Source organism: Sturnus vulgaris, chromosome 1, assembly GCF_052056855.1.
Source record: "Sturnus vulgaris isolate bStuVul1 chromosome 1, bStuVul1.hap1, whole genome shotgun sequence".
In the NCBI taxonomy this organism is placed as follows: domain Eukaryota; kingdom Metazoa; phylum Chordata; class Aves; order Passeriformes; family Sturnidae; genus Sturnus; species Sturnus vulgaris.
In genome coordinates, this window is record NC_142243.1 from 23,127,380 (window position 1) to 23,155,286 (window position 27,907).

The 27,907-nt window shown below is 39.3% G+C and overlaps 1 protein-coding gene across 5 annotated transcripts in view; it reads left to right on the top strand.

Annotated features, from left to right (window-relative positions):
- Positions 1-79: 79 nt before the first annotated feature.
- The window catches only part of ANKIB1 (ankyrin repeat and IBR domain containing 1), an 88,442-nt gene continuing 60,614 nt past the window's right edge, over positions 80-27,907 (top strand). For 3 of the 5 annotated variants that reach the window (XM_014875620.2, XM_014875623.2, XM_014875621.2), the window contains exon 1: positions 80-351. The gene's annotated coding sequence lies outside the window, so the exon portion shown is untranslated. Of the gene's footprint in view, positions 352-485; positions 602-26,736; positions 26,755-27,907 lie in introns of those variants that run through there. The other 2 variants (XM_088161581.1, XM_088161590.1) reach the window with 2 other exon arrangements.

Below are 27,907 nucleotides of genomic sequence, written 5' to 3' on the forward strand. Positions count from 1 at the left end.
GGCTGGGCCGAGAGCAGGAGGCGCGGCTGGCGGGCGGGGAGGCGCCGAGGCGGAGCGACCGCCCGGGCCCGCGGAGCGCCGCCGGCAGCAGCTGTCAGCGGCGCCGCCACCGCCGCCGAACAAAGGGGTAGCGAGCCAGCGGCAGCCGCAGCGCCGTGCCCGCGCCGGGGGCCCCGGCGGGCTGAGTGACAGCCCCGGCTGCCCGTGAGGCTCCCGCTGGAGCAGGCACTCCAGAGGGCGCCGTACGCGGAGTGGAGCAGGAGAGAGGAGCGGCCGCTGGGCACATGGAAGATCTGAGTGGCGGGCGCGGAGGCGCCGGGAAGGGCCAGGGACAGCCCCTGTGAGAAGCCGGTGAGTGCCCGCGGCGCTGGGCGAGGCTCGGGCGGAGGCTGCGGGAGGGCACGACGAGCGGAGCCCGGCCGCGGTGGAGCCTGGAGGCTCCGCACATCGGGGCGTCGGCAGCACCGCGCATCGCAGGGGGGCCGGGCCGGGCCGGGAGGCGGCTCCGGGGGCGCCTCGGTGCCGTCGGCAGGCGAGGGGAGCGGAGAGGGGAGGCGGGAGCAGCCGGAGCGCGGAGGTGAGCCAGCGGCAGGTTACCGAGGTCAGTGCAGTAGGGGGCTGTGGGGAAAGGGGATGGCGGGGGCCAGGGCCGCCGGGCCCGGGGGTAAGCGGGGAGAGAGGCCGGCTCTGGCCCGGCTCTCGATCGGTGGAGCGCGGGGGGCTCGCCCGGGAACTGGCCGGGTGGAGGGGATCGGTGGCAGCTGCCCCGGGGCGGCCGGGACCGTCGTAAAGTTTGGAGCTGCCTGATGGCCTGGCTTCAGGCAGGTCCCGCCACTGGGCTCATGCCCGCCTCGTTCGTAGCCGGGAAATCCTGCCTGGAAGGCAGAAGGGAAAAAGTGCGAGTGGCCGGAGTGGGAGCGTGTGCTGTGGGGCGAGCTGTGACAGAGTGACCTGGCTTCCTGCCTCCGTAACACCGTCAGAGCAGCCCTTGAATAAATTTAAACGCTCGTGATCTCGGGAGTGTGGGTCTTTTTTTTTTTTTTTTTTTTTTTTTAAACTCAGTGGATAAAATGTAGTCTTGATACCGTAGCAGTTTTATGTAAGTAGCAATATCCCTCTCTCAGGCATGTCTAAGCATATACTGGAAATTGGGCAACTTAAAAAAATTAATCTTAATAATTCATGACTAGTCAGTCTACCTCTTCAGATAGTACGCAGAGGATATTACAGACTCACGAAAACATTCTCGGCAGAGTAAAGCACTAATACTACAGCTTAAATTGTTCGCATGGATCCCTCCATTATGACTAACCGTCCTTGATTGCACCTTCTTTGAGTGCATTTCTGTGCTTACCAGTTCCAGAAATTGCGTTTCAGTTGTAGACATAACATCAATAATGTGCTGTAATTTAAGTACATTCACTAAAGAGAGAGACGCTTTTGAGAGGATTTTGGTTGTGGAGGTTAGCAATGAGAAGAGACTGTGCCTTCCTTACACATATGACTGTTTTATCCTTACTTTCATCTTTTCGATTTTCAGTATGAAGTGTGGTGGATTAATTTCTCTTTAATTGCTTTTGCGTACAGAGGAAAATTACTCTCCTTCCTTGGGGGGGAAGGCTTTAGTCATACGGAAAGCAACAGCATTTTTCAACTACTTAGAACATGTGACTTGTTTCATTAAGATGTCTTTATAGAAGTAAATTGGTAGAATTTATAGCAACTTTTTTTTTCTTTTTTGTGGAGGTGGAAAGAGTAAATGGTTGTATTAACAAATTACAGAAGAGGTTTCTGCAAACTTTAATTCCAGGCTTTTCTGTGATCCTGTACTCAGTCAATTCCTTCTTCAACAAATTTTACTTAAGTCCTTAATCAAAAGGATAATATAGTTTAATAATACAATCTATTATTCCTGAATTAAAGTATTACTATAGTCTACAAAAAAGCTGAACAATGTTGGTGATGCTCTGTATTCATGTATATATGCATCAGCAGAATATTATGAATGAAAATTAATTTTAAAAGAAAGAAAAAAAAATTACAACAGTGGCACTATAATGATAATATCAGTAGCCAAAACCCAAAAGTTAGGCAAATAAGTTTTATGCAGTCTCTTTTATTTTCTCTTGTGCCATACACATCTAGATAGGACAAGGTATGTACGTATGTAAGTACAAAATTAGGCTTATTGCACAAAGCATGGAGTTTCTAGACATAGTTGCATATTGCATGTGAGTTTGTATGTATCTCTTATGTGTGCTTATCTGGCCAACACACTTTAGAAAATTAAAGAAAACTAAGCCTGTAAATATGAAAAGGAATGCATTCTAAAGCTGTCAGCTTTTATTCAATGGAACAACTGTAAAAATGATCTTAGGAAATGCCATTACGTCTTTGCTCACTGTATAAAACCTTGTTAACACTATGGTTGATTTATTCTGTCCTGAGCAGTTTATCACTCCTAGTCTGTGACATCTCTGCTGTGATTGCTTATCACTATATTTATTTCAGTAGCAGAGCTTTGTTTATTAATCATTATCTAGTTTGACTAGCAAGTTTTGTGATGTTTTGAATTTTTGTTTGTTTTTGTTTTTTAAGAGGGTTTTTTTTGTTTTGTGCATTGGAGGGATTTTTTTGTTGTTTTTTGTTTGGGAGGGTTGTTTGTTTGATTTTGAAGGGTTTTGTTAGTTGGATTTATTTTTGCTGTTCAGATGTCATGTAGTTACCGTTACCTGAGTAGTTCATTAACATCTCCTTGGAATCTGATAAGTAGATGTTGCTGTCTGCAGTTGTCACTGTTGAAATTTTGTCAGCTTTGCTGAGGTGACTCATGCCAGTAAGAAGGAAAATTGAGAAGCTGGAGGTTACCGATACATGTGCTGAACCAGTTTTGTTTCTAATCATATTACTGTGTTTGCATAATTGGTAATGACACATAGCAAAGAGAGATCTGTTTTGCTTGAAGAGCAGCCCTGTGGAAATTCTGAAATGTTCAAAATGACATGGAAAATTCTGTTTTCAACATCATTATCATCAGGCAAGACTTTTACTGCTTTGCTTCCTCTTCCCAAAATACATACCACAGTTTTCCATGGAGCACTATAGAAATCACACTTATGTGTAAATTTTAGTGGGAAAGATTATTTCATGCAAGAATTTTACATTGAAAGTTGAAGCCAGAGATGTCTACCTAATGTTTAATGACTGCTGTTTTTCTTCATAACTGCTAGATGTCTTCCAGAGTTACTGGAAACAGACAAGTTAGTCTTTGTGACAGTGGAAGGCCAAGTGCAATGTCCCCACCTGGGTCAGGCAACTCCTGGTATTGGTACAGGCTGGGGGGTGAAGGGATTGAGAGCAGCCCTGCCGAGGAGGACTTGAGAGTACTTTTGGATGAAAAACTGGACATAAGCTGGCAGTCTGCACTTGCAGCCCAGAAAGCCAATTGTATCCTGGGCTGCATCAAAAGCAGCATGGCCAGCAGGGTGAGGGAGGAGATTCTGCACCTCTGCCCTGCCCTGGTGAGAGAGACCCCACCTGGGATGCTGCATCCAGCTCTGGGGGCCCTTAAACAGCAAAGACGTGAACCTGTCCGAGCGGGTCTGGAGAAGGGCCACAAACATGGATCAGCTCTCCTATGAAGAAAGGCCGTGAGAGTTTGGGTTGCTCAACCTGGAGAAGAGAAGGCTCCTTGGAGAAGCTGTTGCAACCTTTCAGTATATAAAGGGAGCCCACTAGAAAGACTAGAAAACAGGGGGCCTGTTTGGACAGGACAAGCAACAAGAGCTTTAAACTGTTTTAAATAAAGCAAACACTTCTTTTGATCTAAAGCTTATTTTGTAGTACTCCTAATACTCTTGAATTTTCTTTAAGGGGTTTTGTTAAGTTGCTCAAGAGAGGTTTTATTTGGTGGTTTCCTTAGATTTGTATTTTAAGCTGGGTAAATTCTGAACTCTGCCTGTTGGAGACAATTTCAGCTGAAATATGGGAAGACATTGTTAATGAATGACTGGAGGGAAATAGGAGGGTCTTTTTGCTGAGCACTTGGGATTCTTCCTCGCTCAGGTGGCTTTATGGAGCAGCTGTGTTACAGTGTTGCAAAGAAAAGCTACTATTGTAACTTTTTAAATTCTGTACTGACAAGGAAGACAAGGGGACAAAATTAATCCTCTAAAAGCAAGGTTTATATTTGTGCATAAAGTTACACCTAGAAGTCAATGTTTGTACGCAACCTTCTCTATAGTAACATTATTCTTTGACAGTACCTTAGTGTAGTTTAGATTGCATAGTGACAACTGAGGCACTATATTATCAATTCTGTATGAAGTAGTTTTTATGCGCAGGCTTCTATGTTGGCGAAAAAATCATTAAATTTCTTGGGGAAAGGAGGAGTTTCCCAGTGGCTTGTGATTTCCATTTTGACACACCTGAAGAACCTGCAGTAGATGTGATATGGAAGACTCGCTATGCTCTCTCAGCCCAGCTGAGTGCAGTGACTTTAAGGGATAAGGGGTGATGGTGACAAGTTACTGCCCAGTGCAGCAGAGGTGTGTCTCTTCTGTGGCTGCCTTACCTTCCCAAATGCCCTTACATAATACTTAGGAGTCTCTGCATATGAAACTAAACAGTAACAAGGATGATGGTTCATCTAGCTTAGTGCTGCCATGGTTAAGTTGACCTATACCCTGCATCAAATCTGCTCCCGCAGAGCAAAAAGGATGGATCACTGTCGCAGAAGACTCCCTTCTGAAGGGACAGAAGGCTCAAAGAGAAGGACCAACTTCTTAGGGAAGTCTCTTGCTTCCCTGATGCCTAGGTTAAAGATGTGGAGAGAAAGTTTCCTATCCTGAAATGGCCTTCAGATTAATATCCGTTATTAATTTTTCTTTTTCCAGGCAGGCAGCAGTGAAGTTGCAAGAAGTATGAGGGCAATGAAGAGAAACTTCAGGGCCTTGGTTGAGGAATCAGGAACACAAGTAGTGTGCTTCTCTGTTCTTCCAGTCGAAGGGAATGATGAGGGAACGATCAATTCCTGGCTCCAGGCATACTGTGACTGGCAGAATTTTGGGGGGTTTAATCATGGGCTGGTTTACATGACACCAGGCCTTCTGGCAACAGACAGTGTACACCATCTCAAAGGGAGAAAAAGATCTTTGCACAGGAGCTAGAAGGGCTCATTAGAAAAGTTTAAACTAGACTTGAAAGGGGAAACTGATAAAACCAGGCTCACTAGAGATAAGCCTGGGGGCAGCACACCCATGTTTGAGGGATGGTGTGTTAGTGATGGTCTTTGATCATCCAGTTCAGTGAAGACAGGGTAAAGATCCGTGTGGCAGCAAAGACCAGTGGTTATCCCTGTGTTAGAAACCACAGAAGCATTTGAGATTGGTCATACAGAAATTAGGACTTCTTCCCCAAAAAAGGTGGAGGTATAAATAGCCTGACTGAAGTGCTTCTGCTCCAGTGCACGCAGCACAGGCAACAAATAGGAGGAGCTGGAAGCCACTGTGCAGCAGGAAAATTATGATATAATTGCCATTACGGGAATATGGTCATTGTGAGATGACTCACAACTGGAGGGCTGCAGAGGACGGATGTAAACTCTTCAGAAGGGGTAGGCAAGGAAGGAGAGGCAGTGGAATAGCCCTTTGTTTTAGGGAGTGCTTGGATTGTCTAGAACTTAATTATGGTGCCAATAGAGTTGTTTATGGGTGAGAATATGGGGTAAGGCAACCGTGCAGGTATCCTGGTTGGGAGTCTCTTATGTCTAGCCAGCTTGCAGAGGCAGACAAAATATTCTCTAAGCAGCTGTGAAAAGTTTTACAATCATTAGCCCTTGTTCTCTTGGGGAACTTCAGTTCACCAGATGTCTGCTGGAAATACAATACAGTCCAGAGGAAACAGTTCCCGTAGTGTCTGAAAGAGAACTTCCTGGCGCAGGTGGAGAGTAAACCAGCTGGGGAAGGTGCCCTGCTGGACTTACTGTTCACAAACAGAGAAGCACTTTTGGGTGATATGATGATTGGAGGCCCTCTTGGGCACAATGATTGTGAAATTACAGAGTTTTCAATTCTTGGAGAAGTAAGGAGGGAGTCAGCAGAGCTATTCTCTTGGACTTCTGGAGGGCAGACCAGCACATTGAGGAGATTGGTTGAAAAACTTTTGTGAGGCGTTCCTAAGAGGGAGAGAAATCCAGGAAGGAAAGACATTTTTGAAGAAGGAAATTGTAGAAGTGCAGAAGTGGACTGTCCTCATGTGCCTAAAGAAGAGCTGTTGAGGAAGAAGACCAGCCTGAACAGAGTGTTCTGGTTTGAAATCAGGAAAAATGAGTCTATGGCCTCTGCAAGAAGGAGCCAGCAACTCAGGACTCAGACTACAAGGATATTGGGAGCTTATCCAGGGAGAAAGTTAGAAAGGCCAATTAGAACTTAATCTGGCAACTGCTGTAAAAGTTGATAAGCCTAAGAGAATCCTCATACTCTGTTGGATGAGAGGGCAAACAAAGTGACAAAAGATGAGGAAAGAGGCTGAAGTACTTAATGCCTTCCTCAGTTTTTAATAGCATGACCAGCTATTCTCTGGGTACCCAGCCTCCCGAGCTGGAATGAAGAGACAAGGAGCAGAGTGATGGCCCTGCAATCCAAAGAGAAAGGGTCAGAGACCTTCTATGCCACTGACACACAAGTGTATGAGGCTGGGTGGGATCCACCCAAGGGTACTGATGGCACTGGCAGAAGTGCTCACTGAACCACTTTTCATCATTTACCAGCAATCCTGGTTAATGGTGGAGGTCCCAGGTGACTAGAGGTTAGCAAATGTGACATTCATGTACAAGAAGGGTTGGAAGGTGGATCTGGGGACCTATAGGCCTGTCAGTCTGACCTCAGAGCCAGAGAATGTCATGGAGCAGATCATCTTAAGAGCCATCACATGGCACATACCAGACAGCCAGGGGATCAGGCCAAGCCAGCATGGTTTGTGAAAGCCGGGTCCTGCTGGGCCAAGCTCATCTTCTAGGACAGAGTGACCTGCTTAGTGGATGAGCAAACAGCTGCAGAAGTTGTCTACCTAGATGTCAGTAAAGCCTTTGACACCATTTCCCACAGCATTCTCCTGGATAAACTGTTTCCACTGGCATACTCTTTTCTGGGCAAAAAAAAAGTGTCTGGATGTCCAGGCTCACAGAGTGATGGTGAGTAGAGTTACATCCAGTTAGTGGCTGGTCACTAGTGTTCTCCAAGGCTCAGTATTGCCATCTGTCCTATTGAATGTCTTCATTGATGATCTAGAAGAGGAGATCCAGTGCACCCTCAGTCAGTTTGCAGACAGCACAGAGCTGGGTGAGAGTGTTGATCTGCTGCAGGGTAGGAAGGCTCTGCAGAGAGATCTGGACTGGCTGGATCCATGGGCTGAGGCCAATGGTATGAGATGTAAGAAGGCCAAGTGCTGGATCCTGCCCTTGGGTCACAGCAGCCCTAAGGAGCTCTACAGGCTTGGGATGAGCGGCTGGAAAGCTGCCTGCCAGAAAAGAATCTGGGGTTTTGTCAACATGATGTCACCTAGGGGTAGCCTGTGATATAACTTAGTGGAAAAGTGATAAAAATAATTGTGTCTAATTGTGAAAATTCTTACACAGTTTAATTTTGTGGTAATTGTCTTAATTTAAATAATGACTTTTGTAAAATGTCCTATAGGGATGGTCGTAATCTCTCACTTTCCCCCTCCCATCCTCACCTTCCTTGAGGAAAGGTATAGTTCTGGAGGTTTCAAAGCTTTTTTTGGGAAAATAACACTTATGTATAATGCTAATTATATATGTTCTAATGGCATATTTCTTGACTGCTTTATATAGTCTCTGATCGATTGTGATTAAATGGACATAAGTTGGAAACTGATTCTCTGCTCCAAGTACTTCACCTGATGATCACTTTTCTTGGAATTTAGCATAGGAAATAATTAGATTTTTCTAGTTTATAATTCTGCTTTTTAAACAAGCCCTTCTTGTTCTTATAGCAGGTACTTTAAGAGACGGTAGGAACATGATGTCCTGTTTGTGTCCTGGTTTTGGCCTTGGTTGTAAATTACTACAAATGAAATAACTTAGAGGAGAAAATTCTATTTGATGGATTTATTAGTTTGAGTCCACTTAAGATTTCTGCTTCAGGGAAGTTCTGTAGATGTTAATTGGCATAAGCAATGCCCCTCTGCCCTTTTATTTCAAGTGGATTTCTAAGAGGATTTTTTTATGGCAAAGTTACAAATGGTATATTTCTATCAAAAATGTTGTGTAGAAACACAAAACTGACTGTATTAAAAAAATAGTATATTTTTTTAGGATGCTCATATGAAGCAGTGATGATGATAATTGAAATATTTTCTGTTATGAACCAGCTTTTGGAGAAATAGCTGAAAAATTGAGAAAAGGTCATGATACATACTTGTCAATGTTTTTGCAAATAATATACATCAAATACTGATTCTATTAAAATTTAATGTGGACTTAAGAATAGGAATTTTAGGACATTTGTAGCTTATTAATGAACTCTCTACTAAGGGTTTGACTTACTGTACTGCTATGACATGCAGTTTTGTGTTTTTCTTTGTATTTCTGATGGTTACTATGTGTGTAAGATGTGCAAGGCTGGTTGCACACATCAGGACTAAATTTTGATAGTAGCAACCTGTAAATGCTTTTGCAGTAGAATTTTCCCCATAAGTATTTTCTTTTCTTATTAAGAAAAAAATTATTGTTTCTTATTTCTTGCCTCTGTAAATTACTTGCAGAATTGTCATTTTTTTAGCATTTTTAATTTTTTAATCCAGGTGGCTCTGTTGTGTTCTAGATCTCTAAGCAGCTGAGAGATAAACAAATATCATCTCCAGTTATCTCTACTATGTTGAAAGACTATAGACAGACATGCAGAAATGTTCTGGCAGAGTAGAGCCCAGAAAATTTCTTGTTAATCTCTTGAATGAAAAATGGTGAATTTCATCAATGTTGTGAAGAAACTGCAGAAATGTGTACCTACTAAACTATGAAGACCAATGTTCCAGCTGTACTAATAATGCAGGTTATATGTTTTAACATTCTGAGAACTTAATTGACTGATGAAGTTATCTATATATCCATAGGCTGGGGATTTTGATATTTTAAGGCTCAAATCTTGAGACCCAGCTGTGTAGCAGATTTCATGATAGTGGAACACAATTCTTCAGCAATGATCTGGCACATTTATTCTGTAGAAACAGATCTACTGCAAAATTGTACTAGCAAATAATCTAGGTCTATGAAGCATTGTGAGTTAAATATTCTAAGACAAAGCATTTCTTCTTTATGAAAGAATTCCTGTTACTTGCATTCTCTGAAAGTTTGTATATGGAAGTACACGGCCTGCAGTACTGAGACATTACTAATAGCTCTGTAGCTTATTGCAGTGTAAATATACAATGGCTCTTGATTTAGGCCCTTTTCCCAGACTTCTTGAGAGTCACTGACACAGATACTTTGTGTATTTAGTTCTCCATATTTAGAAGGATGTGTTGGAGAGAAATCTTTCATTGGAGCTATTTCAGTGAGTCACCAAGTGCAAACTGCCCATTAAAAAAATACTGAAGAGGCTTTATTTGGTGACTTATTTGTGTGTTGAAGTACAAGTTCTTTGTAACATCCCATTTACCAACCTGTTCATTAGTTAAAATTAAACTGCATGGAAGTCCTTTATCCTTTTCAGAACATGATAATTAGTATTCAGTAAAATTAAATAGTGCAGCTTTGCATTTATAATCTTAATTAACTACCTGGATGAGGTGATGGAATGCACTGTCAGCAAGCTTGTTGATGACACCAGGTTGTGTGGGCTGGAGGGCAGGGCTGCTCCTCTGAGAGACCTTGACAGGCTAGAGAAATGGGCTGACAAGAACCTAGCTGGTGTTCAGCAAATCTGAACATAGGAATAGAATACCTACACAGAGGTACAGGCTGGGAATCGATGGCTAGAGAGCAACATCACAGCAAATGACGTCGCTTTGCTGGTGGACACTGAGTGGAATGTGAGTCAGCAAGGTACCTTTGAGCAAGAATGAAGGCAGTCACTGAGAGAAGTGAGTATTTCTGTCAGCTTGACATTTGTGTGATGGCATCAAAAACAGTGTCTAGTTTTGTGCTTCTTGGTGTAGGAGAGGAGCTGACATTCTGAAGCAGGCCTAGAGGAAGACTGCCAGGATAATTAGGGTACAGAAGCATGTAATGCAAAAAGAGAAGCTGGAAGAGCTGGGTGTCCTCTGTTCAAAGGAGACTAGGGCAGTGGATCTTGTTTTCTGTTAATGGGAGGGTACAGAAAATACAGAACCAGGCTCTTCTTGGAGGAGCTGGGTGATAGGGCTAGAGACAACAGAAAAAGTTCAAGGAAGGGATGCTTCAATTAGACATTAGGAAAAATTAGCATCGTTGGGATGGTCAGATGTTGGGATAAGTAGTCTGAAGAGTCTGTGGGATCTCTATATTTGGAGATTCTCTGAACTTACTTGAGAATGGTGTTGAGCAGCCTTTGAAGCTCTGAAGACTGCCTTGAGTAAAGGATGGGAGCTGTTGACTTCCAATGTAAATAAGTGCTTGCACTGTATCTCATGATACGGTTGCACAACTGTTTTCTCCCTCCTCTGCATACAACTGACCCAGCTGATGTGTTTGGCCCAGAGAGCTGTGGAGTCCTGTAGAAGAGAACAATATTGTTGTCTTAAACTGTACTATATGCCTCAAACCCTATTTTTTAACCTGACTTTCACACAGTCAGAGATTTTAAGTGATCAGTTTAATGCTTTGGATTTTTATGTGTCTGTCAAGAAATAGACTAATCCTTAATGAGATTTTTTTTTTCCAGAGTGTTGTATGTTAAGAGCTTTTTTTCTGTAATACAGCTTACTATTAGTAGAAGTAGACCAATTGCTTGTGCATTCTTTCAGGCAATGAAATTAATTTATAATTTTAATTGGAATACTGGCTTATTCTGGTTTTTATTTTTTTGCTGAGGTTGGGTATTTCTTGTGTGGTTGGTTTGTTTGGGGTTTTTTTCCCCCCAGAATTCATAAATTCAGACTTTCTCAATAAGCAAGCTGCCTGAAGTTTATAATTACTTACTTAATAAAGGAATAGAAAGTTAAATTCACTTGTCTGGAATGGGAGTTAGGCATCACATTCTAGTATAAAATACTTTGTAGTAATGTTTAATTAAAAGGAGATGATTTGGAGGGTTTAGTCTTCATTACTCTGAATGTATTTGCAATGTAAAGTGTGCAAACCTTAATAAAACAGTCACATAATTTTACTGTAAATGTGATATAAGTTGCCTCTTGATTTGGTCTTTATTTCGTGGAAATACTTTTTAAGTTTATTCAGAAATCCTGTTGATTTTTTGCTGCATGTATTTTGCTGTATATATATATGAGTAAGAAATCAGTATGGAGAACCAGAGTTTTAAAATAAGTCCTTAAGAAGATGATTGGTTAACTTTTTTAACCCTCTCCCCCTTCTTTTATCTATTTGTATAGTTTTCTATATACAAATAGATGATGAAGATGAGTCAAGTTTCTCTTTAATTAGTCACAAGCCTGAAAAGTATACTGAATTATTTTCAGTTTTGTTAGGTTGTGGTATTAGGGTAGCTGTAAGAGCTACTGATAATTATGTCCTTCGTTATTTTAGAGGAGGAGTCCTCCTCAAAAGTTCTCAATTTTAGAATCTACTCATGAGCGCAAGGGAAGAAATCCTACACCCAAAAATCGTGTGTTTTTTGGGAATAACTTCTGTATGAATAATACAATTTCTAGGAAAACCAAACCGTATTTTCTATGAGTTTTCAGCATATTTTAGCATCTTCAAAGCAATGATGACATTTTGATCAAAGCAGACTGGGTTAGTGCTAAAAGGGAGGTGTTCAAAAAAGGTTTTTTGAAACATAAAACCTCAGTATGAACTTTGAACAGAAAAATATTCTTGAAACAGTCTACCCATGGCTTAATGTGAAACTAAATCCTTTCACATTCCTAAAAGCCAGACAGTCCACCCTCAGCATGCCTTGTTTTAGCTATTGTATACTTTATTTTCCCCAGTACTGCCTGAGCCTGCTTACTGTAACTCTGATGATTCCTGTTCTCTTTCTAAACTGCCCACCCAGCTGCTGTATCCAAACAGCTGAGGGCACACAAGAAATGTTCTGGTGCAATAATTGTATGTTGTGGACCCAATTCCCTACAGTTGAGGGATAACTAATCATTTTTATTTAAATGTGCTCCATTCTATGAAATGAAAGTGACTTTAAAATCTATCCACACAGAGCTGAAGATGAATATGAGAGCAGTATTGTGTTTTCAAAATGGATTCAATGACATGAGGCTGAAAAATGCAAAGTTTTGGGCTTTTTAAAATGCTTTGCCATTCTAATTGATTAGGAAGTAAGATTTCCATGTCACTCAGACACTTGATTGCATCCTGAATAAAAGAACAAGCTTTTGCATAGATGGATTATATGCCTTTTAGAGTAGGTGGTTCCATCATCCCTGTTTCCTGGAACATTCCAGCCTCATGCCTTTCTGTTGCAACACAATAAGTTTTCACGCAAACCACAGTTTGAAAAAGGAGTCTCTTGTATTTATTTCCTTTCTTTATAGAGGTATATTTTGATTACTGTATATAGTTACTCATGGCTGGTTTTTAAGCTCTTAGTATTTGGTTCAGAGATACTTCTTGCTTTACTTTATAACAAATAGTCTTCCATTTCTCTCATTTCTTGTCTACTTTTTTTTTTTCCTTCTGTATTTTCTAGAGAGTAGTTTAGTGCAATTGGAACATCCTTCTTGCTGTGCAGGATGCTGTATGAGTACGTAGGGTGAACCAGAGTAAATTTTTAAAGCTGTTTGTGCATGTTGAAATTTTCAGAAGACCTTTAAATTTAAATCCTCTAATGAATATGTCAACCCTACTGATAAAGTTTTGTTTCTTCTTGTCTAGCAGCAATTGAAAACCAGGTCCATGGATTGTTCCCCAGCAAGTTTTAAGTCCATTATGAAATATGATGCAACAGGATTAGTGTTATAGGGAGGAAAGGAAGGTGGTATTGTTAAACATCTCTCTTTTCCAAAGTGCAGGTGGAGAGGGACTACATTAGATATATTTCTCACCTCTCCCCACTTCAAAACTGTTTGTTCATAAAGCTTTGTGCCAGTTTAGTAGACTTTGTTCTCACTGGAGTCATGCTGGGCCCCTGCAGTTACACTAAACATTTTTTACCAATACCTGCTTTTTGACTGTCAAGGTAGGAGAGCTTGAATTTTTCTCTCTAGTAAATGCAAGCTCACCTTTGTCCTTTCACTGCCCATTTGAGAGGGATTTTAGTTGTCTTTACACATAAGTCTTGCTTGCCTAGTGTCAGATACCTGAATAGCATCAGCTGCTGCTATTAACAATCATGTGAGGTTTTGCTTAGTGGAATTAAAACTGGACTCAGACAGGGGTATCCGTTTTGCTGACATTTTTGTAAAGGGCTGAGGTGAAGTTGCTATATCAGTTATTTGTTGTGAGTTTGCATCCTGATATGATTTAATACTCCTTTGTACACTGCCCAACATAGGTTAGGTGCAGTTTGCAGCAGCCAGTGCTGCCTTTGGTACTGTGATGTCTGCTCTGTATCTGCACTCCAGCCAGCAACATCTTCTAGTCCATGCTCCATCCACTATCCCTTCCTGAGTGTATGGCTGCTGTCAGAGTAATAGCTGATAAAATAATGCTGGACTACAAAAGAAACTTAATGAAAACTCTTTTTTACTTTAGCTAATGCAGTGGTACTGCCTTGCCTCTAGCGCTCAACCAACTGTGGGCTTTGCACAGTTTGCACATTGGTGATGTTTCTGCCTCTCTCTGCACTTCAGTATGAATAAACACTGTTTTGAAAGTATTTCCACTCCATACAGTATGTGCTGGTATAAATAGTCCTGCCTCCCTATCACTCCTGGCATGCTCTGGCTGTTTGGACCATCAGCATTGAGGAAGAAACTCCAGAAGAGGGAATTGATCTGAGTTAGATCTCTTCTGCTTCTCTGTACAGTCACCAAAATGAATCAACAAGGGAAATTGTGGAAATATGGATGAACAGTGGGGATGGATCAGAAACAGAAAGAGCATTATCAGCTCTGGTGTCAATTAAAACCACTTTAGAAACTACAGTGTAAGTTTCTCATGCATCATTAGTGTCATAAAAAGATACCAGAGGCAGATTTCCAACTTGCTAAGTGCATGCTTCATAGTAACTGTAAAAATTACTTTATAAATTCTGAAGCTTTCAGGGAAGTCTGATAGAGGTCTCACACTGATCTGGGCAGGGAGGTAGGCCTTGCAGAGGAGAACAACCCAAGAAAAGAGTAAGAAGTATAGGGGGAAAAGAAATACACTCTTTTTGTGGCTTTTTTTCTGGTGGAGAATGGAGGTAGGGAATGATCTCTTGTGGTGCTTTTTACTTTACAAGCAGGAAGAACTATTCTTAAATAAGTGCCTGCGTGTTACATTGGCACTGTAGCAGGTTTTTCATAAGGCAGCCACCAAGGGATTCTTGAGCATCACAACTCTGCAAGCTGCTGAGACTAATACAGCTGGTTCCCCCAGCTTTCATCTCGTCTGCCACTGCTTGTCCTTGCTCCTAAAAATCTCTGCCTCTGGCAGTGGGATTTTTCTTTTAACAAACACTGTATTCTTGGATCTTACCCCAGTGGATTTCTGTCTCATTTTCAGATAGCCAAATATAAGTTTGCTGGTACCTAGTAAATGCTGGATTGATGATTGAATTTTTCCTAGGCATAGGTCAGGCTGCATAAGAACTGCTTTATGAGTCACGGTAGAGAAGGTTGAATGGGCTTGTCAAGCTGAAAAAGAGACCTGGTGACTTAACAGACAGCAATAAACCTGCTCTTCTACATCAGCAGGCTGCATTCCATAGTCTCAAGTGGTCATGCACCATCTTGGGCTGGATAGCTGCTGTCACTGCTTTGCAGCCAGGTTTGGTAGACTTTCAAGTATTCCCTTATGTGAGGAGGCATGCCTAGCTGTGCAGGCAGCAGGAAGGGAGCACATGTCCCTGTCCCAGCAGCACCACCACAGCAGGGAAAGCCCATGTGCAGATGTCCTCTGTGACTTTGTGAGTGGCATTCGGAAATAGCACTGGCTGAGAACCTCCTGTGCAGTGTCACTGACACCTCCCGTGGCAGGAGGGTGACCTGGATCTTTCTGTTCTGCAGGACCTCCCTGTCTAATGTAGCAGCAAATAAGGGACACAGAGGTCCTAAAAGTCACCTTACCTAACCAGAAGTACCGGATCCATAGGTGAGTTAGCTCTGCTTCGGCACTGTCAGTCATTCTTTTGTTATGACTCTGGGAACTCTATGAAGCAGACATGGAAGGAACAGAGGCAGTGATGAACATTGCGAACTCCACATTATGTATATTGATATTAGATGGTGGTTTGAGCAAGCAGTATTAGAAACAAAAGGAATGTAAGTCTAGTGAATGCTGCTTTTCAGAATGCTTGCTTGCTGGCACAATAACCATCTGTAAAAAAAGGTAAGGTTGCAGTTTCCCATAAAAAAAGCTCCAAACAATAGAAACATTCTACTGGGCAATACACAAGGGTCAATGCGTGGACAAGGCATCAGAGGACCTTGACTACTGGATACCAAGCCAGGAGGAGAGCATTGCTGTATGAGCATTAGCAGTCTGAGACTGAACAGGCTTAAATCTGGTACCTCGATGATCTGGTTCTGTGACAGTCCAGCATAACTATCAATTACAATCTAAATCTTTTTATAATGATTCTCTTCTTTTAGGCTTCAGTGTTCTGGTTCAAAGTATGAAAAGTAAAATATTTTCTGACTATAAATAGTGTTGAATGCTTCTGAATAGAGAAACTTTCTTCTTATTGGGAAGACTGGTGAAATTTTTCAGGTATGCTTCAGCTATACAAGTGTTTCTGTGAGGTGTGTCCTTGTTCTTCTCCAGGAAACATGAAGTGAAGAGCAGTACAGCAAGTGACAAGCTTTACAGACTACAGGAGAACATGGAAACAAGAAAATTGGTGGAAGAGAGGCAATTTTGGGAATAAGTTTCCTTTTATTTGTTTTTGCAAATCAAATGGAGTAGACAGGAGTAAAAAGAAGCAAGATCTGCATATGTGATACTTTGAACATTGCCAGAGTAAGAGAAAAGACTCATAAGACTGCTTATGCTTTCCTCTCTCCTTCATAGCATCTAGCTGTAGTCTTTCCTTGATAATTCAGCAGAGAAAGAGGTCTTTTATGAGAAAATGGGGAGGAAAGTCTAAAATAATTCAACATTCTTAAATGACAGAATATCACTATTCTATCTCAATGTAAAAACGTATTTTGGATATGCTTTAGAGGTTTCCTGCATTCTGGCTGAATCTAGCAAGGTAAAATATTAGCAGACACCATCCCTTTATCAAGTATCATTTGCCAAAGTACATGATGATGAGAGCCAGGGTCTGATTTTGTAGGTCTAATCTCAGAACTGACAATCTGTGTTGAGTCTTGTAGAGAAGCTGTGAAAATTCTGTTTTGGGTTATTTTTTTCAGTGCAAATATAATTTTCTTTAGAACTCTATGTTAATTAAAACTCTACAACCCCCCTGCATTTTGTGATATTTAACCTCTCTCTTAAGAACTAACTTTGTGACTGATTACTGGAGGTGGGTTAACATGATGCAGTTTTTAAAATATTCCAAGACAGGCTTATTGGACAGCAGATGCCTTAAGCAAGATGTTGCTCCTGGAATATTAGTAGAAATTACGTAACATGATGTAATAATTAGCAGACATGTTGATAAATGTGATGTCCTGAGGATCAGTCAATGTAATACCATAGTGGAAAGTCTGATCTCACAAACTTACTTAAATTCTTTGAAGAAGTTGGCAAAATACATTTGTTATAATGTGGTTGAATTTTCAAGTGGTGTATCCCATGATCCTTTACTTAGAAGTCTTAACGAATCCATACAGCTTTGGGAAAGAGTGAAGGTCCATTGCATACAGAAGTCACCGGTTTAAAGATGCTTATGGATATGGATGGAAATAAAGAAACAGTTGGTTGAATGAACAGTGGTTGAATGTTACTGATAGAGTCCCAGGTAGATCGGTGCTAAGACCTCTGCTGTTGAATGTGAGGATAATAATAGAGAAAAGATAATTAGTGATACTACAAGCAATGCCCACTGCAAAAGGATTTTATGAGACACAGTGGTGAATTTAAAAATCAATATAGCTAAAGCTGAAAGATTCACATGGTTAGGGGATAAAAAGGGTCCTAAATTTATAAAGAATATTATTCTCTTAATTATTACAGTTCATAAACAAGATCTCGAGATTATATTAATAACTCTGAAGAAAATTAGCTTAGTCCTTAGTATCACTCCAAAAAGTAAGTGAAGTGTCAAAATAGAAGCTATGCTGCCATGATGTGAATCCGTTCATTTTGCATGTCCTAAATTAAAAAGGTGTTAGTGTCATTAGAAATAGATCAGAAAAAGCAGAAATAATCCTAAAATAGCACAGAATCCACTTCTTTAGAATTAGGGTAATCAATCTGTAAAAGAGCAAAAGATTGGTAAAACATAAGGGTGATCATCTATAGAAAGTGATGTGATAGAAATCTCTAAAATCACAAGTGGAATGGAGAGAGCAAATATGAAAAGTTTCTTTTCTTTATGCCTCTCAGTTCTTGTAGAAAGTTAAAGTGAAATTTAACAAATTGCCAGTTAAAACCAGATATTTCTTCACAATGAATAATTAAGCTGTGAAATTTCAGGATGCTCTGCCTGTTATAATTTTCCATAGATTTGGGGAGATTTTGAACAACATAATGGAAGAAAAACAGGTTATTAATATAAACCTAGCATATCTACCTTAACAATTCATCAAGTGGTAAATTGCTGGAGACTGGGAGGCTGTTGTGTCGAGGTATCCGTCTGTTATTGCCCAGTTTTTGTACTTTTCATTGGTACACTCTGCTGTTAACTCTGGACAAGGAATGAGATGAGAAGACAAGGAATTATCTGATCCAGTATAGCCATTATTATGTTTACAATACTTGAAAACAAAATGGGAAATAAAAATGCATATATTGGTAACAACGAACTTTTAAAAGAACTGAAGTTATATATTGTCTATTTGATTCTTTTATTTGTGAAGTCTAGAACAAATAGAAATTTGGCTGCAAACCTGATATGAAGCTGTTTCATGAAAGCACACAATAAATTGTATTAATTATTAAAATGTTGACATATAAATAGTAGAAGTGGAGGTAATTAGATTATCTAGTTATCATTAACAACGTTTGAGTATGTATATAATGAAAATAATTTTCGACTTACCTTAGTTAATGTCTTGAAACAGAATTGCTATTAGGGATCAAATTCTTTCAAATTTCAAAGTAGAAATAAACTAGTTTTTTCCCCATTTAGAGTCTTAGATATTTATTCCTAAGCAAAATTCAGATTTATTTTTGAAGATTAACACTTTTTTTTTTTTACAAGTCAGTCTGAAATAACTCAAAAACAGCAGAGGATTCATACCAGTCTTTGTCGGATCTAATTTTTAATTTATGCTACAGCCCTTTCAAATCTACAGAGCTGAAAAAAAAAACTGTAAGTTTTTTTTCCCTAGTTTTGTAAAGGCTTGTTTCATATTTTTATAATTCTTCTTAAAGTTGTGTGTGCGATGAAACTACAAAAGGTAAAGGTTTTACTTTTGTAGGCTGTTGTAGAAGCCAGGTACTTTTTCAGATTTCCAAACAGAAAATCAATTGAACCCAGAATCTCAAGAACAGATTGGCTCCAATAATCTGTTACAACTTTTTTAAGTATTGGACTGTGGATGCAAACAGTAAGAAGACTCATGAGTAAATATAAGTATTGAATGAAGAATTATGATTTCAGGACAAGATCAATCACTAAGTTGCTGGACTAAAGAAATTTTTCTCTTTGCATTGTCTAATTAACCTATTAACAGATCTTTCTGTAATAAATAGGACTGACTGCTGTTGGGAAATATAATGGATTCTATCAATTTCTAACTTTGCAGTCAAGGAAAACATTTTGTAGCATGCAGACGAAGGTAAATAAAAAGGAATGCAGGTCCTGAAGGTCTTTAACACATTTTAAACTCATTTTGGTGTTTCCACAGAATTCCTCTGGAGAGGATATCTGAGATTCTCCTAGAAGTTCAGCACCATCCTTATCCTTTCTAATTAATTAAATCTCAGTCTTCTTAAGTGCAGCATAGGAGTCCTTACTGCCATCAAGGATTCTTTATTTCTCAGTACCTGAAAACTTGCTCTCTTTCTTCTCTGGTGAATCAGGGACTGTTTCACAAATCTGGGCACTAGTTTTCATCCAGAATTTTCTAGTCTGCATCTTTATCTTTTGCTGTATCAAGCAGCCATTTACCTAGGTCAGGCATTGCTTTGACATAATAGTTTCGGATCATCAAGTTTGGCTGAGATTGTATCTTGCCTCAGATACCTTTGAACAGCCTTCTTGTCTGCCTGCCTTTAGCTTTTAGCATAGACACAGGACTGTGTCCAAAGAGATGTCTGGATCTGGTTTAATCCACTCCTAGGAAAATTGCTGTTGAAGTTGAAAATTGTTAAAATACTTTGAAGGATGAATAATTTGATTATATCAGCTGATTATGTGAAGTATAATGTAGTCTGTGTGCTAAACCAGTAAAACCAAAAAACAATCCTAGCTTTCTATAACTGTATTGCAATTTACTCCAATAACTCTATTGAAAATTTACTGCAAACTGGTTAGCCTTAGTCGGTACAAATACCACTGGATTTGTTGGAGCACAGATGCTCTTTTATTGTTATGACACATTTCTGTGTGAACAGAGAGTTTTTTGTTTTCAGGCATAATAAGAAATTGAAACAGTGGATGCAATAGTGAAATGTTCTAGCAGACACAAGATGTAAGAATCTGGTGACCTGGATGTTGTGGTTCAGAGTATAAAGAATGGGGTTTATATAAAAGTTTTGCTACTTAAGAAAGACTAAGAGACAAATGTAACAAGACTTCTAAAAGAATGATTTAAAAAAATTATGTGTGTGATTCTGTAATATTCTTTGGGCATGTGAACTGAAGTTTATGCCAGGCAGGAGTGAGCAGAAAGCTCCCCGGTTGATGCTTCCAAACTTCTCAGCAATATTAGCTGTGAAAAGAACAAAGAAAAAAGTAAAATTGAAAATTCTTTTATTTCTATCATAGAACATCTGCTTTCTTTGCTTATGGCTTAGATGTTTAATATAAATACTAATTTTAAAGCACATTATAACATTTATTTTCCTTTAAGCTTGGATGTCAGGAAGGGTAGTAATACCAATTGTTAGTTTATATTTCTCTTTGTTTCTGAAGGAAACTTCTTTGTCCTGACTGGAGGGAGCATTGTATTGATAAGCTGTATAGGTACATACTAATTTAGAAAGATTCAGTGGAAAAAAAAAAACATAAGAAATTTATGCAGCCTCAGCCATTTCCTAGAAATAAAAAAATGTCAGGATAAGGATAATGACAATTTGGTCAGGATAATCACAATTTACCTAGTTGTGTAGGCCCATTATGAATAGTCAAAATAAACACCTAGTAGTTTCCCTTACTTGTCTCACATGGCAATGGCCCATGGATGAGGAAAGTTGTGTAGAGTCCTTTCTCTTTTCAACCTACTGCTGACTGTTTTCACTTGTTTCCTGGGTTTTTCTTGCTCCTGGAAATTCAGCCAGGCTTGTTACTTCTGCTCTTTTTCCACTGTCTTATCTGGTTGCCAGCAGGAATAGTGAGAGCATAGGAGAAATGGCATGAGTGCTGTTACTGTCTCCTCTGGCTTCAGCATGACCCCTAGATGTGATGACAGGGAAAGTTCCACTTAACCATCAGGCACCGTGTCTGTACAGTCATTTATGATCCAGTGTTTGTACAGTTACTTCTGGTGAAAGCTTCATGGAAATAGTTGAAGAACTTCTGTATTAAAATGATATTTTACTACTTGGAGAGTATTTTTTCAGACTGGTACTTGAAAATCTTTCTACTATTAAGCCTGTATAATGTTCTGTTTCATGTAATTCTGATGCCACATGGGTCAGATTTTGCAAAGTGAGTGACTCTGTTACCTTGCATTTCTCCTTCCGTTTCTTGCCTTACATGGGAAAGGTCAGTAAGTCAGTTCTGCAAAGGACAGCAGTCATTTGTATTGTAATAGTGTCTGCATCAGTCCCTAGGTATGCTGGTTATGTTAGTAGGAGAACTGATAAAAGACGCAATAGAACTGCATGACCAGCAGGTCAAGGGAGGTTACCCTGCTCTGCTCAACCCTGCTCTGGTGAGATGCCACTTGGAGCACTGTGTCCAGCTCTGGGATACCCCGTACAAGAATGGACCTGTTGGAGTGAGTCCAGAGGACTGTCACAAAAATGGTCAGAGGCCTGAAATACCTTTTCTATGAAGAAATGCTAAAAGGATTGTTCAGCCCAGAGTAGAGAAAGCTCTAGGGAGACCTTGTTGCAGCATTTCAATAATTAAAGGGGGTTCTTTAAAAAAGATAGAGGCTTTTTACCAAGACCAGTTTTGGCAAGGCAAGAGGCATTGACTTTAAACAGAAAGAAGTAGATGTGGATTGGACATAAGGAAGAAATATTTTATGATCAGGGTGGCGAGGCACTGAAACAGGTTGTCCAGAGTTGTGGATGCCCCATGACTGGAAGTGTTCGAGCTCAGGTGGGACAGGACTTTGAGCAGCCTGGTCTGCTGAAAGATGTCTCTGTCTATGACAGAAGGGTTGGACGTTTTGATCTTTAAAGATTTTTTCCAGTACAAATCCTTCTGTGATTCAAGCTCAGGTAACATTGGATTTCTTTAAAATATTTATTCTCTTTCTGTTTTCTTTGGCTTGATACTCATCTTGAAGCCAAAAATCGTTATACAACAAGGTTATGTTTCATTGTAATTACACTGGTGTCAAGAATAATCTTCCTAAATACAGACTGTATATGACATACTATAATTAAATTTTGTTATCCATGGCCTTTATGTAAATTGTTAAACTGTTTGTATGCAGTGGGGAAAAACAGACAAATATTTCAGCAGAGGTGTTCTGGCAAAAGTTAAAAAGACTTCTTCAAGTTATTGTTTGTGTTTGTTTAAATTAATTTTAGATTAGATCCAATATATCGTTCGCCATTTCCCTGCCAAAGTCAGAATTTTGCCAGTGGGTACTATAAAACATTTTATCAGAAGTTCAGCAGTCCAGCTGTCACTGCAGTTACCTGAATGGCTCGTTCTTAGTTAGCAATGATGACTCTTGAGACTGTGGGGAGTCAGCATCATGATAAGCACGGTGCTTGGACTAAAAAGAGTTAAATAGTTCCTGAAGTTGTCTCTCAGAAATGCTGTAAAACACTTCTTAAATGCTGTGTAGAAAACGTACTTTGTTAGAGGAATCCATCTCATTTTAGACACACAATGATCTCCCATATTCTGTGTTTAGACCTTTTAATGAATGTGTTACTTTGAAGGAGTGCTGACTAGTTAAATTACCTCTTTGTTAAAAAGAAATTGATTTGTTCATTCATCTGAAAAAAATCAAGATCTCTTTGAAAGATCAGCAGGGTCACATTGTCTTTTAGCTTTACACGGAACAAAACCAGCGCATAAGAATGCCTCCAGGAAACAATAAAAGTATGTGTGTGTTTCTTTCTGCTTGGGTACATTTGTGAACAATGCTCATCAGCTGTCTCAGACAGTTGAATGTGCTTTCCTCACCTCCCACTTGAAAACATGGAAACAGTCCTTTCATGTAATTAGAGTACATTACACAGAATTTCATCCATAGATACTTCTGCTATTAATATACTGCACTAAGTAAGTAGAAATTTAGTCTAGTCTTCAAAGTGTAGCTTGCTTAAGTGTAAAAAGGGAACTCCGAAAAAAACTGCATATTCCTTGAAATGGTGTGCAGTGTTCTTTCTTTTCAGTGCTTTAAGTTATTTGGGTAATAATAGGGAAATTACAGTAAATGTTGGTCATTTTATTCAGAACATGCAACCTGTGGAATTATCACCAGTCTACAGATAGAGCACTGGTCCTTTCAGTGGTATTGTTATGAGTCAAGAGTCAGTGGTAGTATACTGTGATTGTTGCTTTCCTGACATTCTCAAATACAGCATATTTTGTGAGATTGGACATTAAAAAATCTCAATTTATTTGTTTCCTCACCTTTTTACTTTATTTGAAATACACTGCTGATTATAAAACTACTAGGTTTTACGTTGAAATGTACTGACTTTAGATATTAATTTTTTCCAAATATGACTGTATGCTTTCAGAAAGGAACGATGCTTACTGTGTGCCATGTTATTGCAGGTGCCTGACCATGCGTAACCATCCTTACATTTGAAGATTTACCTTATAGGCCTCTTTCACATTTACAAGGTCCAGTAAGAGTATGATCCTACAAACTGATAGTCATACAAAACAGCTTCCTCAGAGAAACTTCTGCTTCAGGAAGATGCTATGGTTTCTAAATATATAAGGGATTTTCAGATTGTACTGTGGAATGTCCTCGTGAGCATCCCTGTGTTGCCATCTTGTTTAGTTTCACTTTTTGTGGATGTGCCTTGGCAGACATTAAGTTTTGGTTTCAATTCTATCAGTTTAACATGACTGAAAATTAAGTTGACATTAAAGCTTTTGGCTGGCCATATTCTATCAGAGGTTCTCCAGAAGGCTGGCTTTGACCCTTCATGCAGTTTCAAGCTTGTTTACTTGTGCTAAGCTGAGCAAATATACTTGAAAAATACATCCTAGACTCAGTCACAGCCTGGGTCCAGGCACATTGCACCCTATAGAGATTGGTCAGTCAAGTTCCCATGAGGTTTTCCATAGTTCTTTATGTTGATATCTTCATTCATCCTTTCATGTTCTAGTAGTGCTCTCTACCAGTACTGGTTGTCTTTACTGTAACTTTTTCTAGGCAGATCAATCTGACAAAAATACACACATTTCTTCAGACTTTCTGCCCCATACAGCATCAGTCTGTGAGTCCCATCTGTTCCTTACTGTCTGAATTGTTGCCTTGTAACTCTTGGTGGTGGTCTCTCTGTAGTTTTTTGTCTATTGAATCTGATTTCAGAGAGGACACGCATTTGTCTTAAGGAACAATCTAGCTCAGTTCAGTTAATCACAGCTAAGCAAAGTGTGTTTGGATGGTTTTTGCAGAGGTTTCAGTCTTCTGGGCATGATGTGTGTGTGAGGGTAGGGAGAAACCAAAGAAGCAGCACGGTCACTGAAGTGTGTTCACATGCTGCCAACATGGGAGGTGTTGCACTGGTTAAGAACTTCACCAGTCTCTGGTTCCTATTCTTTAGCTTATCACGGGTGCTAAGTGTCCTGTGTGTCCTCAGCTGCTGTTACCTCTATACAGGTGCTGGGTGACACTTGTTCACTTCTTTGTGATGAAAAGGTGATGCTATCAGCATTGGGCTGTGACACAGAAGTCATTTTTATAGCTCCTTAATAAACTGGCAATGTTTTATGCACTGTATCTAAAGTGTACTCTTACTTTAGTCAGTAGAACAGTCTATAGTGAACTTTTTATACTAAAACAAACAGTATGATCTGGATTAAATGCCAGAATTATGTCTGTCTGTAGCTTGACTTAATCTAATAAAATGCCAAATATTTCTTTTTGTGCTTCTTCCCCTTCTGATCTAGATGGAGAAGGTCTTAGGGTGCTAATGTTGGTAGACTAGGTACAAATTTTTTTATGATTTTAGATTTGAGTAGTCTCCATAACCAGCAGATTGAAAAGCTAGCCCTAAAAAAGTTCTGCTGTATTTTTTGCCTGGAACCTAAAGATACCATTAAGAAGAATATTTTTACCTGAAGGATGGTTGGGCACTAGAACACACTCCCCAGGGCAGTGGTCATGGCACCAAGCCTGACAGAGTTTGAGAAACTTTTGGTACATGGTGTGGTTCTTGAGGGTGTTCTGTGCAGGGCTGGGAGCTGGACTTTGATGATCCTTGTGGGTCCCATCCAACTCAATATGTTCTATGATTCTGTGATTTCTCTTGTATCACTGACTAAAGTACAGCAAATTAAATTACTAAAATTAAGGCCTTGACCGACAATTTCATTGGGAACAACTCTAAAATGTTATCTGAATTTCACAGAACTTTGAGGATTTTGTTGTTGTTTGCAAAAAAATTTCCTACAAACATGAAGCCCTGGAATGAATTTTGAAATGAATTTGCAATTACAGTTGAGACTAATAGATATTCCAGAGCATAATTATAGAATGATGATTCTTTTGTTCCATCCTACTGAATTGCTGTTCACTAAAGGGAAAAAAAAAAAGGATACACCACAACAGCTTGCTCCTTTTAACTTGTGCTGCTGGATTCTGCCCCCCCCCGCCCCACTACCTGCAGCAATGCAGTCTTTGTCCAATTATCACAGGGTACCTTTGATTTGCCTGCACAGTATCTTGTCTCTTCTACCATGTCTGTATGTACCTACTCCACAGTGGATTTACCACTTTTCATTTAAATGATGAATGCAAGTATTGTAGACAACACAATTAAAATTAATGTAGCAATTGCTTTAACTACGTCTCTGCAGAGATTTTTTCTTAAACTGCTTCTAGTCTATGCTGCAGCTGCCCCAGTTGCATTCCTTTAAATGCAACACTGCAAAGAAAACCAAAGCCATTCTTAAAATCCTTTTTTCTCCACAAACTACAATTGTGAAAGAAGCATGTCTGAAAGAAAATACTCCACCTGGATGAAAGTCTTTATGGCTGAGTCTGTAAGCCAAAGTCTCAAATTACTAAATTGAGCAATAACTTTAACCTTCAACTTGTGGTTACATATGCTAGCATAAAGAGATTGTAACCTAAGTTGCTAGACTCTCTATCCCACAAGCATATAAATGAGGAAATAATGAATTCTCTCACTAGCCCACACTATGTTTTATTCAAGTCAACTCTCAACATTATTACCACTTTTCAACCTTGGCATTTAAAGCACAGAGAATGTTATATTGGTGATCATTGTATGAAGGGTGAGATATTGGCATAGCAATTTATTTTTTGTTCTGTATTTTAATGTGTAATATGTAACAAGAGTTTGATAATGTTAAGTTCTATTCACAGAGGTTTAAAGTGGCACAGACACTTTCATTATTTCTCTTTGATGACTTAGAACTTTTGGCACAAACATTTTGGCATATTTCAGTGTGTAAAAAAACCACTGAACACCACCACTCTTCTATAACCAATTCTCAAGCCTTACAAGTGCATTTGTTACTTCAGACTTTGCAGTAAAGTTCTCCCAGATACAGGTGTCCAGGAGAACAAATTGTAATTAATTAAGATTTGACAAATCTAAAATCTTTACTGTAAACATGTACAAATTATATTTAGCCTAACTTTTTCTGCTGCATCTTAATTACAAGCATCTGTGCCATCCATACATAAAATAGGGATGCACATTTGTCCTGGTTTAGGGCAAATTTAGGAGAAAATCTCCAAAGGGCCCCCCCCCAGGAAGCAAACCCAAGCTCCCCTCCCCCGACCGGTTCGGGAAGAAATTTCCCCAGAGAGAAGTGGAAAACAACGTTTGAATGCTTCATTCTTAATTTTGTCTTCCAGGTAAAGTGAGATTTTTTAAAATTATTATTATTTTTATTTTGTATAGAGGGGAGAGATTAAGAAAGGAAGAAGAGCACTAACCAGGGCTTTTTCTGCTGCTTCTGGGAGACAGCCTAGTGTTCTGAGAGTTCTTGAAAATAGCTTTTGACTTGTTTCATTTGTGTTAGTCTGTCCCAGAAGTGAGGATTAAAATTACCAACATCACAATGTGACACTCATCCTAAGCATACAGGTCACAAGGTTTTCTCCTAAACCATGAACCTTCTGCAAAAAATTATAATTTATAATGTAGGACAGACTCTACAGTAAACATTTTAGAAACTCAGCTTTTAAAAATGAGCTGTGTAGCTGCAGTATCCAAAGCAAATAAAATAGCTACCTTTTGAGCTAACTGTACTTGAAACAGAAGATGCTTTTAGAATGCAATTTCAAAGTATTTCATACTTTCATCAAAAGCCAGGTGCTTTTGAAAAATAAGTATTTTTGATATCTTTTTATCCTTTTTGTGTAACTAATTTATCACTTGTTTTTTGAAGGATTTAGAAGCCATGCAATGTACATTAATTTTAGTTAATATTTTATTTTAATATTAAGATTTAAGTATGAGGAGCTAAGTTATCTTACTTCTTTGATCTTGGCTCACTTCCACAAGAATGTTCTTGTAGTTTACATTATGAACTACTTAAGAAGTAGTTTTTAAGGTTTTTAAACTGCAAATTGCACTTGAACTTTTAAAGGTTGAACTGTGTTATTACAAAGTGTCACTTCTGTCACATTGTCAAAAAAAGGTTTGCAAATTATTATTAGCTTCAATCCTGATCTTTGCTCATTATATAAACAGTAGGTTTTTTTGGTGCAAGAAATAGATAGCATTTTCTTCTCACAGTTAATATATTGACTATTTTGATAATATTTTGATTAATATAATAAATATTTTGTTAGGTTTAGATAGATTTTCTAAGCAGTGTGATGTAGTACAGTCTGTCTCCCTTATTTTCATTCCCCAAGGTTTAGAACAGCTGCTGTATCAACAAGTGCTAGTCTTATATTCAGTAAGAAGTTCTGCTTCAATATTAAAGCAATTAAAATGTAAATTGAGAAAGGTATGCCAACTCATGAAAGACTTGTGTGTTCAATATGTGGCTCAATAAAT